This window comes from Oncorhynchus clarkii, chromosome 10, assembly GCF_045791955.1.
Source record: "Oncorhynchus clarkii lewisi isolate Uvic-CL-2024 chromosome 10, UVic_Ocla_1.0, whole genome shotgun sequence".
Classification (NCBI taxonomy): Eukaryota; Metazoa; Chordata; class Actinopteri; order Salmoniformes; family Salmonidae; genus Oncorhynchus; species Oncorhynchus clarkii.
Window position 1 is genome coordinate 14,254,212 of NC_092156.1, and position 12,584 is coordinate 14,266,795.

A 12,584-nucleotide genomic window follows, 5' to 3' on the forward strand; every position below is an offset into this window, starting at 1 on the left:
CCGTCATCCAGCCCTTTTCCAGTCCCTGTCCGAGTGAGTCCCAAGGGAGGACCCTTCACCAGGCTCTTCCTTCCCTCCACTCGCCTCTCCAGTCGGCCCGGCTTGACTGGGGTTAAGTCCCAAACGGCATCCTATTCCCTACATAGTGCACTACATTTGAGCCCTGGTCAAAAGTAATGCACTAAATAATTTGGGACTCAAAAAGAGGCAGAGCTACAATCCCACTGACCTTCACTGACGGGAGGAACACAGTAGTCTCCAACCTGCATTAATGATGCACTAGTGTCTGCCTCTCACCATCTCACTCCCTGTCCCTGTGCCTTTCAGCTCTGTTTTTCCTTTACTGCTATTGAGCGATATATGTGATGTGTGGTTGTGACTGAAATAGCAGTGGCATCACCAGTCGAGGTCACACCCCTGGTTTGAGTCACCTCTGTGAGCAGCTGTGTATCATCTGAGATGCATCTGCCTCACCTTACGCCTCCTCCATTATAACACAATGTAGAGAGAGAGAGAGAGCAAGAAAGAAAGAAAGAAAGAAAGAAAGAAAGAAAGAAAGAAAGAAAGAAAGAAAGAAAGTAGCAACTCATGGCAACTCGAGTCTCCTTTCACCTTGTCAAATAATTTGAGATTTGAATGATGTGTCTCTGATGCCTCTTTGAATGCTTCCTCCCTAGCTTCTAACAATATCAGTCAAACCTCTCATTTCAATGTATGTTGTCAGATCAGGATCAATGTTAGTGAAATTTAAATCTCCCGATTATGAGCCGTGTGGGAAGCATAGCTGTAGAAAAGTAATATCTCCCTATTTCTCCCTCTCTCTCTCTCTCTCTCTCTCTCTCTCTCTCTCTCTCTCTCTCGCTCTCTCTCTCTCTCTCTCTCTCTCTCTCTCTCTCTCTCTCTCTCTCTCTCTCTCTCTCTCTCTCTCTCTCTCTCTCTCTCTCACCATAATGCTGCAGATATTCATTGACAGCGTCCATAAAGCACAGTACTCGGGAGGAATGGGGTGGGGGTTGGTGGGGGGATAAAAACGATTCCAAATGTTTGTATTCCCCTGGCTGCTTCTTCTTCCCAGTTTCAGCGGGTCACACACCTGATATTAACGACACACCTGATATTAACGCCACTGCCAATGCTGGGTAAGCACACAGAGAAAACAAATATGATCAGAGCTCAAATTGATCACCCAGTAAAATAGGCCATTCTCAAGCACCACTGGAGCTAAACATGTCGCAACATTATTGAGCTGAATTACAGGCTGGTTTATAGATTAGATGTTAGGAATGCATACACCCATGTAGTCCCAAGTACCTAGACAATAGTGTGGTGAGGACATGCCATTAGTTCATTGTAGATTGGTATCGTTTTAACTTGTAACTCATCCAAACTATACCATCTATTCATATTTTTGTTATGACATGACGATGTTGTATAGCTTAATTATAACAGTGGTCAGTGTAATGCATGACAAACTACACCCCTTAACACAGGAATCCATTAGCTGACCTTAGTTGACCTTCTGCACATAAGTGCTCCATCATCTCCAATTGCTGTTGATTAGTACCAAAACCAGCCAATCGACTGCACTCAGAAATCAAGGCTCCTTGGTCCCCTGTGACCTCCAAAAAATATCCATCTTAACTCCTGGAAAAGACACCACCCTAAAGTAAACTCGGTCTGGATATGACAGATCAAAATGTGTGTAGTTTCAAAATATCATGCATATTTGTCCAAAGCCAGCAATAAGAAAGGTGGCAATCCTTCTCTCCCTCTCTCCCCCTCTCCCTCTTTCCCTCTCTCCCTCCCCCTCTCTCCCCCTCTCCCTCTCTCCATGTGAGATCTCCAGCTGCTGTCACAGCTATAAATATCACTTATTACGCTAACTGATTTTTCTCTGGGGGGAGAGCAGGGACTGAAAATACAGGCACATGTATGATTGCTTGCCAAGACAAATGGCATACATCAACTCTCACTGACATTCATATTCATCCACGATTTGCCTCCAACGATGCATAGCTATCGGCTTCGTCATGTGTGATGCTGTGTGCCTGGCCTGCCTCCCCTCTGATTCCACCTGCTCCTCGCTATGCTAATCAATGAGTGAGGGAGACGTGGGAGATATGGGGGGGAGAGAAAAATACCCTGGATTTCCAGATCTCCAGTTTCCTCTACGAACAAAGACTCGCTGCACACCCCCCAAACACACCCACCACCCCACACCCAACACACACCCCACACGGCAGTGCCACTAAACCCGTAATGGAAATCTCACAGCATCGAGTCGTGTAAACCCTACTGTAGATCCGGCCTCGGTCCCTACACAACGGGGGGGCGAGAATTGAACATTTTCTCTGCCTTTTTCTCCTCTGAACCCTTCTCCTCTGCTGCTCACCTCATAGAATATGCCTGGCGCTACTCTGTGGCTTTACGGCACCTCTCTATCTCTCCCATCCCTTAGCCAATTCATCTGGGGAAGACTAGGGTCATATGTGCTTCTCATGACAGATGTTGGTAGACACTTTTGCTGTTGTTGAAAGAAGCGTTCTGATGCCCCCCTTCCAACTTCATCCCTTTACTCACTTCCACCATAAAAGATGAAGAAAGTGTTTAGTTTTCAGCTGGAGTCTTCCCGTATCTTTGTGGAAGCACCAACCACTGTGCCTTAAACACACACAGAGAGAGAAACCTAAAACATGAGAGGAAAATGCTCATCTGGATTTCTGATTGAGACTGATGATTAAATAGTGACAATGTTCACATACTGGCAAAGATAGCTACAGAACACGCATGAGCATACAAATGCTTTTTAAGATAAACAATACATTTTCCTAGGCTTGCAGGCTGTAGCCTTGCCCAGAATATATTGAATTATAAGCCTCAGATGTCTCAATGCGTCCCGGTGAGATATGAATTCAAAAATACACTATTTATGCCATGGGAAAATTATACCGTCAAATCAAAGACTATGGTGCCCTGTTTATAAACGCACAACTATCATACATTCTGAATGAGGAGATATCTGTTGTACAACACAACACTGCCTGTCTTGCAGAAGGTGATTGAAATGAGAACAGCATGGAACGACAGTAAATACTCCGGCAGAACAGTCGCTTAGCCGCAGCTGAGTTGTTGTATTCTGAGCCACGCGTGAGTTGCTGTATTCTTAGCCACAGCTGAGTTGCTGTATTCTTAGCCACAGCTGAGTTGCTGTATTCTTAGCCACAGCTGAGTTGCTGTATTCTTAGCCACAGCTGAGTTGCTGTATTCTTAGCCACAGCTGAGTTGCTGTATTCTTAGCCACAGCTGAGTTGCTGTATTCTTAGCCACAGCTGAGTTGCTGTATTCTTAGCCACAGCTGAGTTGCTGTATTCTTAGCCACGGCTGAGTTGCTGTATTCTTAGCCACGGCTGAGTTGCTGTATTCTTAGCCACGGCTGAGTTGCTGTATTCTTAGCCACAGCTGAGTTGCTGTATTCTTAGCCACGGCTGAGTTGCTGTATTCTTAGCCACGGCTGAGTTGCTGTATTCTTAGCCACAGCTGAGTTGTTCTGTATTCAGTATTTGGCTGAGCAGATATACTTAGTATAAACAAATTATGCTAATGATGTGCTAATGGCATGGTGCTGGATATTCTAGTTGACTACAAAGCAGCTCTATCCAGCACCCATCACACTTTCTAACTGAATTTCTGAATCTGGAGCCAAACCCTAAGAATGCTCAATGTGATATATTAACAGCCTTAAGTGCCATTGGGTTGAGACTAAGGTATACTAGTAAACTAGACTAAGGTATACTAGTAAACTAGATTAAGTTATACTAGTAAACTAGATTAAGTTATACTAGTAAACTAGATTAAGTTGTACTAGTAAACTAGATTAAGGTATACTAGTAAACTAGATTAAGGTATACTAGAAAACTAGACTAAGGTATACTAAACACTAAAAGTAATGACCACAATAGTAACAACAACGTAATTTTACAATTCTACTTTATCATAACCAATCCAAAAGTTATTATAGAAGATAAACAGTTGTGGTTTGCATTTATGGTCAATAACGATCACGGTTCAAATTATCACCACATTTTTCATCTCCTAAACTTTTTTATTTGTGGGAATGGCTTTCCATTCATCAATGTCATCCGACTGCACTGTCCTCAATACAAAGCGTAGGTTTCCTCCCAAATGGCACCCTGTTCCCTTTTTAGACCCAGCAAGTAGGCTCTGGCCAAGTAGTTCAGGCCAATGTAGTACACCATATAGGGAATAGAGTGCCATTTGGGTCAAAACCAATTTTCCACCTCCCAACCAATAAAACCAATTTCTATACTGTTGCTCTCATTTTTTCTGATGTACATACACCACAGAGTCTTATGAGGAGAACTGAAAAGTGGAACCTACAGTGCTTTCAAAAAGTATTCATACATTGCACATTTTGTTGTTACAGCTTGAATTCAAATGGATTAAACATGTTTTTTCTCTCATCTACACACAATACCCCATAACGACAAAGTGAAAACATGTTTTTTCTCTCATCTACACACAATACCCCATAACGACAAAGTGAAAACATGTTTTCAGAAATGTTAGCAAATGTACTGAAAATGAAATAAAGAAATATCTAATTTACACCCCTGAGTCAATACTTTGTAGAAGCACCTTTGGTAACAATTACAGCTGTGAGTCTTTTTGCACACCTGGATTGTACAATATTTGCCAATTATTATTTAAAACATTCTTTAAGCTCTGTCAAGTTGATTGTTGATCATTGCTAGACAGTCATTTTTAAGTCTTGCCATAGATTTTCAAGCCAATTCAAGTCAAAACTGTAACTAGGCAACTCAGGAACATTCAACTCAGGAACATGTTGTCTAGCTAAGCAACTTCAGTGTAAATTTGGTGTTGTTCTTTAGGTTATTGTCCTGCTGAAAGGTGAATTCATTACCCGATGTCTGTTGGAAAGCAGACTCAATCAGATTTTCCTCTAGAATTTTGCCTGTGCTTATTGCTGTATTCCGTTTATTTTTATCCTGAGAAAATCCCTAGTCCTTGCCGATGACAAGCATACCCATAACATGATGCGGCCACCAACATGCTTGAAAATATGAAGAGTGGTACTCAGTGATGTGTTGTGTTTTTTGGATTTGCCCCAAACACATTTTTTTGCAGTGCCTTGTTGCAAATAGGATGCATGTTGTGGAATATTGTTATTATGTACAGCACACGTGTCAAACTCATTCCACAGAGGGCCCAGTGTCTGTGGGTTTTCACACCTCCCTTCATTGATGAATTAGGTCACTAAATAGAAAGGAACTTCCCACACTTGGTTGTCTATGGCTTAATTGAAAGGAGAAAACAAAAACCGGAAGTCACTTGGCCCTCCACGGAATGAGTTTGACACCCCTGCTGTACAGGCTTCCATCTTTTCACTCTATGATTTAGGTTAGTACTGTGGAATAACCAATGTTGTCGATCCATCCTCAGTTCTCATATCACAACCATTAAACTAAGGAACTTTTTTAAATCACAATTGACCTCAAATCAATTAGAAGTTTCCTTCCTCTCTGGCAACTGAGTTAGGAAGGACACCTGTATCTTTGTAGTTACTGGGTGTATTGATACACCACACAAAGCCTATATAATTAACTTCAACATGCTCAAAGGGATATTCAGCGTCTGCTTTTTTATTTTTACACATCTACCAATCGGTGCCCTTCTTTGCGAAGTAATGAAAAACCTCCCTGGTCTTTGTGCTTGAATCTGTGCTTGAAATTCACTACTCGATTGAGGGACCTTACAGATAATTGTATGTGTGGGGTACAGAGACAGGGTAGTCATTAAAATTATTGAGCATGGAATGAGTCCATGCAACTTATTATGCAATAAGTTAAGCACATTTTTACTCCGGAACTTATTGACAAGACATTTCAGCTTTTCATTTTTTATACATTTACTACAAACAAAATTCCACTTTGACATTATGGGGTATTGTGACCAAAATCTCTATTTAATCAATTTTAAATTCAGGTTGTAAAACAACCAAAAAGGTAATGGGGTGTGAATACTTTCTGAAGGCACTGTACTTGCTGGAGCTGTGCTAAAGTTACCTTTGGGCACTAGCCTCAGCTCATTCATTTCCATACACTGGCAAAGTCACTAGAAACCTCAGAGAGATTCAGGGTGACTTTGGGGTTAACCTCTAAGTGAGGCTACTTTGCGCCTACCTAATCCAATAAAGATCAATATCTCTACCTTGGCACTGAAGTAGATGTGAGAGCTGGACCTGCAGAGCTGGGAAGCTGCAAACTGCTCTCAGCAGCTTGGGGTCTGGCTGGGCTGCATGGGGAGGAGGCCCCAAACAGGCAACAGCTATAGAGGACCGATGTTCATTGTTATTTTATAGGCTGATATGCCAAATAGAAGCATTTACTATTTATGGTCATAATGTTGGTGGTCCAAGTAAATCATGTTTTATATGAATTGTGCATCCCAAATGGCACCATATTCCCTGTACCCTAAATACTTTAACTCTATGGGGTCTGGTCAAAGGTAGTGCAATATGGGTAATAGGGTGCCATTTGGGACGTATCCTATTCCATATCAACCTATAAATCAAATTGTATTAGTCACAAGCGCCGAATACCGAATACAATACACCTTACAGTGATAAGAATAAGAAATACATAAATAAGAAATACAAATACAAATAACAAGTAATTAATGAGAAGCAGTAAAATAACAATAGCGAGACTGTATACAGGAGGGTACCAGAGTCAATGTGCGGTGGCACTGGTTTTTAAGGTAATATGTACATGTAGGTAGAGTTAAAGTGACTATGCATAGATGATAACAACAGCGAGTAGCAGTGGTGTAAAAGAGGGGGGGCAATGCAAATAGTCTGGGTAGCCATTTGATTAGATGATCAGGAGTCTTATGGCTTGGAGGTTGTAGGCCGAGCAGTTGCCATACCAGGCAGTGATGCAATCAGTCAGGATGCTCTTGATGGTGCAACTGTAGAACGCTTTTGAGGATCTGAGGACCCATGCCAAATCTTTTGAGTCTCCTGAGGGGGAATAGGTTTTGTCGTGCCCTCTTCACGACTGTCTTGGTGTGCTTGGACCATGTTAGTTTGTTGGTGATGTGGACACCAAGGAACTTGAAGCTCTCAACCTTATCCACTGCAGCCCCGTCGATGAGAATGGGGGCATGCTCCCTATAGACTGTCTCGTCGTTGCTGGTGATCAGGCCTACCACTGTTGTGTCATCTGCAAACTTAATGATGGTGTTGGAGTCGTGCCTGGCCATACAGTTGTGGGCCCCTCAGTGTTGAGGATCAGAGTGGCGGAAGTGTTGTTGCCTACCCTTACCACCTGGGGGTGGCCCTTCAGGAAGTCCAGGATCCAGTTGCAGAGGGAGATGTTTAGTCCCAGGGTCCTTAGCTTATTGATGAGCTTTGAGGGCGCTATGGTGTTGAACGCTGAGCTGTAGTCAATGAAAAACATTCTCACATAGGTGTTCCTTTTGTCCAGGTGGGAAAGGGCAGTGTGGAGTGCAATAGAGATTGCATCATCTGTGGAAATATTGGGGTGGTATGCAAATTAAGTGGGTATGGGGTTTCTGGGGTAATGGTGTTGATGTGAGCCATAACCAGCATTTCAAAGCACTTCATGGCTACAGACATGAAAGCTACGGATCGGTAGTCATTTAGGCAGGTTACCTTAGTGTTCTTGGGCACAGGCACTATGGGGTCTGCTTAAAACATCTTGGTATTATAGACTCGAACAGGATGAAAATGTCAGTGAAGACACTTGCAAGTTGGTCAGCGAATGCTCGCAGTACACGTCCTGGTAATCCATCTGGCCCTGCAGACTTGTGAATGTTGACCTGTCTAAAGGTCTTACTAACATCGGCTAAAAAGGTAGAAGTGACGTAATGAAAGAGTCCTAGAATAACCAGGGCTGCTGTGCCAGCTAGCATGTTCATCCCATCAAGTTGCTATTTCAACATGGACCTATTCCTCAAGACAAGTTAAGGCAGGATGGGTTTGCCAGAATAAGTTGCTTCCCCTTTAATCCAAATATTGGAAGATGAAAAAAGCCATTAACTGCTCTTCCCCGCTACCTGCCATCTCTCTCTAGACAAATATTTAAAATATTAAAACTTTATTGAAAAATGTTGTGTTTGAATCATGTGTGATCTATCTGTCTGACAGCCCTGTATAACTCCATATTTCTCCATCCCATATTTCTCCATCCCTGGCTGACTAAATAATATTGAGATATGATATCAATTATAAATGAATGTAATTACACATTGAACATTATTCCCTCTAATAAGACAAAGTGATGGAATAGAGGCTTTTTATTACTATGCCAGCAGCATGTCCATCTTCGGCTATGCATTATATTGCGAAGAGTAAAATTACTATCAATTTAGGCTTGCGTTAATACATTGCTTCAAATCTTTCTCTCAGAGTAATTTTCATGTGTCGTCCTGCTGAGAGAGAGAGAGAGAGAGAGAGAGAGAGAGAGAGAGAGAGAGAGAGAGAGAGAGACAGCGCGAGAGAGAGAGAGAGAGAGAGAGAGAGAGAGAGAGAGAGAGAGAGAGAGAGAGAGAGAGAGCACGAGAGAGAGAGAGAGAGAGAGAGAGACAGAGAGAGAGAGAGACAGAGAGAGAGAGAGATAGAGAGAAAGAGAGAGAAAGAGAGAGAGAGAGAAAGAGAGAGAGAGAGAGAGAGAGAGGGAGAGAGACTTTATTAACACATTTAACTTTCTGTCACACTGCATTACAGTGCCACTGGATGTCAGAGCAGCCTCACTACTCTCCAATAGAGGGAATTAGATACTGTAGAAAACATTTACATGCATGACTTTACTCCTCCCATACTGCGAAATGCTAAATTCATACTTTGCAGTTTAAGAAAATGCTTTTGTTTTTTTCCTTAAACAAGATGAGGGTTTCTACAAGTCCTATGGTAGTAAATGTGCACAAATAAATGTTCTAATATATTATTTGTCACATGCTTCGTAAACAACAGGTGAAGACTAACAGTAAATCGCTTACTTAAAGAAAACAGAAATAGTGACACGAGGATTAAATACACAGTGAAAAATGAATAACAATAACAAGTAAAAAATAACATGGCTACATACAGGGAGTCAATACAGGGAGTCAATGTGCAGGGTTATGAAGTCATTGAGGTAGCTACAGTATGTACATATAAACTCAGCAAAAAAAGAAACGTCCTCTCACTGTCAACTGTGTTTATTTTTTAGCAAACTTAACATGTGTAGATATTTGTATGAACATAACAAGATTCAACAACTGAGACAAACTGAACAAGTTCCACAGACATGTGACTAACAGAAATTGAATAATGTGTCCCTGAACAAAGGGGGGGGGGGTCAAAATTAAAAGGAACAGTCAGTATCTAGTGGCCACCAGCTGCATTTTAAGTACTGCAGTGCATCTCCTCTTCATGGACTGCACCAGATTTGACAGTTCTTGCTGTGAGATGTTACCCCACTCTTCCATCAAGGCACCTGCAAGTTCCCAGACATTTCTGGGGGGAATGACCCTAGCCCTTACCCTCCGATCCAACAGGTCCCAGACGTGCTCAATGGGATTGAGATCCGGGCTCTTCTCTGGCCATGGCAGAACACTGACATTCCTGCCTTGCAGGAAATCATGCACAGAATGAGCAGTATGGCTGGTGGCATTGCCATGCTGGAGGGTCATGTCAGGAAGAGCCTGCAGGAAGGGTACCAAATGAGAGAGGAGGATGCCTGCAATGACAACAAGCTTAGTCCGATGATGCTGTGACACACCGCCTCAGACCATGACGGACCCTCCACCTCCAAAACGATCCCGCTCCAGAGTACAGGCCTCGATGTAACGCTCATTCCTTCGACGATAAACTGCAAATCCGACCATCACCCCCGGTGAGACAGAACCCCGACTCGTCAGTGCAGAGCACTTTTGCCAGTCCTGTCTGGTCTAGCGATGGTGGGTTTGTGCCCATAGGTGGGTTTGTGCCCGTTGGGTGGGTTTGTGCCCGTTGTTGTCAGTGATGTCTGGTGAGGACCTGCCTTACAACAGGCCTACAAGTCAGCCTCTCAAAGCCTATTGTGGACAGTCTGAGCACTGATGGAGGGATTGTGCGTTCCTGGTGTAACTCGGGCAGTTGTTGTTGCCATCCTGTACCTGTCCCACAGGTGTGATGTTCAGATGTACCGATCCTGTTTAGGTGTTGTTACACGTAGTCTGCCACTGCGAGGATGATCAGCTGTCCGTCCTGTCTCCCTGTAGCGCTGTCTTTGGTGTCTCACAGTACGGACACTGCAGTCCTCATGCCTCCTTGCAGCATGTCTAAGCCACGTTCATGCAGATGAGCAGGAACCCTGGGCATCTCTCTTTTAGTGTTTTTCAGAGTCAGTAGAAAGGCCTCTTTAGTGTCCTATGTTTTCATAACTGTGACCTTAATTGCCTACCGTCTGTAAGCTGTTAGTGTCTTAATGATCGTTCCACAGGAGCATGTTCAATAATTGTTTATGGTTCATTGAACCAGCATGAGAAACAGTGTTTAAACCCTTTACAATGAAGATCTGTGAAGTTATTTGGATTTTTATTAATTATCTTTAAAAGACAGGGTCCTGAAAAAGGGATGTTTCTTTTTTTTGTTGATGAGTTTAAGTAGGGCTAAAGTTTTTAGGCAACGGAATAGATAATAGACAGTAGCAGCAGCATATGTGGTGAGTGTATGTGTGTCTGTGTGCGTGTTTGGGTGTCAGTGTAAGTATGTGTGAGTGTGTTGTTACAGTCCAGTGTGTGTGTGTCAGTGCAAGAGAGTTAGTGCAAAAAAGGGTCAACGCAAGAAGTCCGGGTAGCCATTTGATGAGCTATTTAGCAGTCTTGTTTAGCAGACTTAAGGCTTAGGGTAGAAGCTGTTCAGGGTCCTGTTGGTTCCAGACTTGGTGCACTGGTACCACTTGCTGTGAGGTAGCAAAGAGAACAGTCTATGGCTTGGGTGGCTGGAGTCTTTGAAAAAATGTTGGGCCTTCCTCTGACACCGCCTGGTATAGAGGTCCTGGATGGCAGGGAGCTTGGCCTCAATGATGTACTGGGCCGTTTTCATCACCCTCTGTAGCGCCTTGAAGCAGCTCTTGCCTTTAGCTCAGTGTGGATGTTACCCATAGCTTCAGGTAGGGTTATGCACACTATATGACCAAATGTGTGTGGACACCTGCTCATCGAACATCTCATTCCAAAATCATGGGAATTAATATGGAGTTGTTTCCCTCTTTGCTGCTGTAAAAGCCTCCACTATTCTGGGAAGGCTTTCCACTAGATGTTAGAACATTGCTGCTGGGACTTGCTTCCATTCAGCCACAAGAACATTAGTGAAGTTGGGCATTCCAAGTCGGCGTTCCAATTCATCCCAAAGATGTTAGACGGGGTTGAGGTCAGTGCTCTGTGCAGTCAAGTTCTTCCACACCGATCTCAACAAACTATTTCTGTATGGACTTCGCTTTGAGCACGGGAGCATTGTCATGTTGAAACAGGAAAGGGCCCTCCCCAAACTGTTGCCACAAAGTTGGAAGCACAGAATCGTCTAGACTGTCATTGTATGCTGTAGGTGAAAGATTTTCCTTCACTCGAACTAAAGGGCCTAGCCAGAACCATGAAAAACAGCCCACTGCGCCAAGTCCAATTGTGGCGAGCTTTACATCACTCCAGCCAACGCTTGGCATTGTGCATGGTGATCTTAGGCTTGTGTGCAGATGCTCGGCCATGGAAACCCATTTCACAAGAACGAACAGTTATTGTGCTAACGTTGCTTCCAGAGGAAGTTTGGAACTTGGTAATGAGTGTTACAACCAAGGACAGATGATTTTTACGTGCTACGCACTTCAGCACTCGGCGGTCCCATTCTTTGAGCTTGTGTGGTCTACCACTTCACGGCTGAGCTGTTGTTGCTCTTAGATGTTTCCACTTCACAATAACAGCACTTACAGTTGACCTGGGCAGCTCTAGCAGGGCAGAAATTTGACGAACTGACTTGTTGGAAAGGTGGCATCCTATGATGGCGCCACGTTGAAAGTCACTGAGCTCTTCAGTAAGGCCATTCTACTGCCAATATTTGTCTATGAAGATTGCATGGCTGTGTGCTCGATTTATACACATGTCAGCAACGGGTGTATAATCAACTCAATTGAACTCATCGATGCACTTATTAATGAAGTCAGTGACTGATGTGGTAAACTCCTCAATGTTATTGGATGAATCCCGAAACCTATTCCAGTTTGGCTAGCTTAATATCCACTTCATCGGACCACTTCCGTATTGAGCGCATCACTGGTACTTCCTGTTTGAATTTTTTCGTGTAAGCGGGAAGATAGAGTTATGGTCTGATTGCCAAAGGGAGGGTGAGGGAAGACCTTGTAGGCATTTCTGTGTATGGCGTAAAGTTGATCTAGAGTTTTGTCGCCTCTAGTTGCACAGATGACAAGCTGGTAGAAATGGGGTCAAACCTAAATTATTTTCCCTGCATTAAACTCACAGGCTACGGAAACGCCACTTCTGAATGC

The 12,584-nt window shown here is 43.3% G+C and overlaps 1 protein-coding gene across 1 annotated transcript in view; it reads right to left on the reverse strand.

Annotated features, from left to right (window-relative positions):
• Positions 1 to 12,584, reverse strand: part of LOC139419443 (follistatin-related protein 4-like) — a 232,967-nt gene that overhangs the window by 159,401 nt on the left and 60,982 nt on the right. The window lies entirely within an intron of this gene.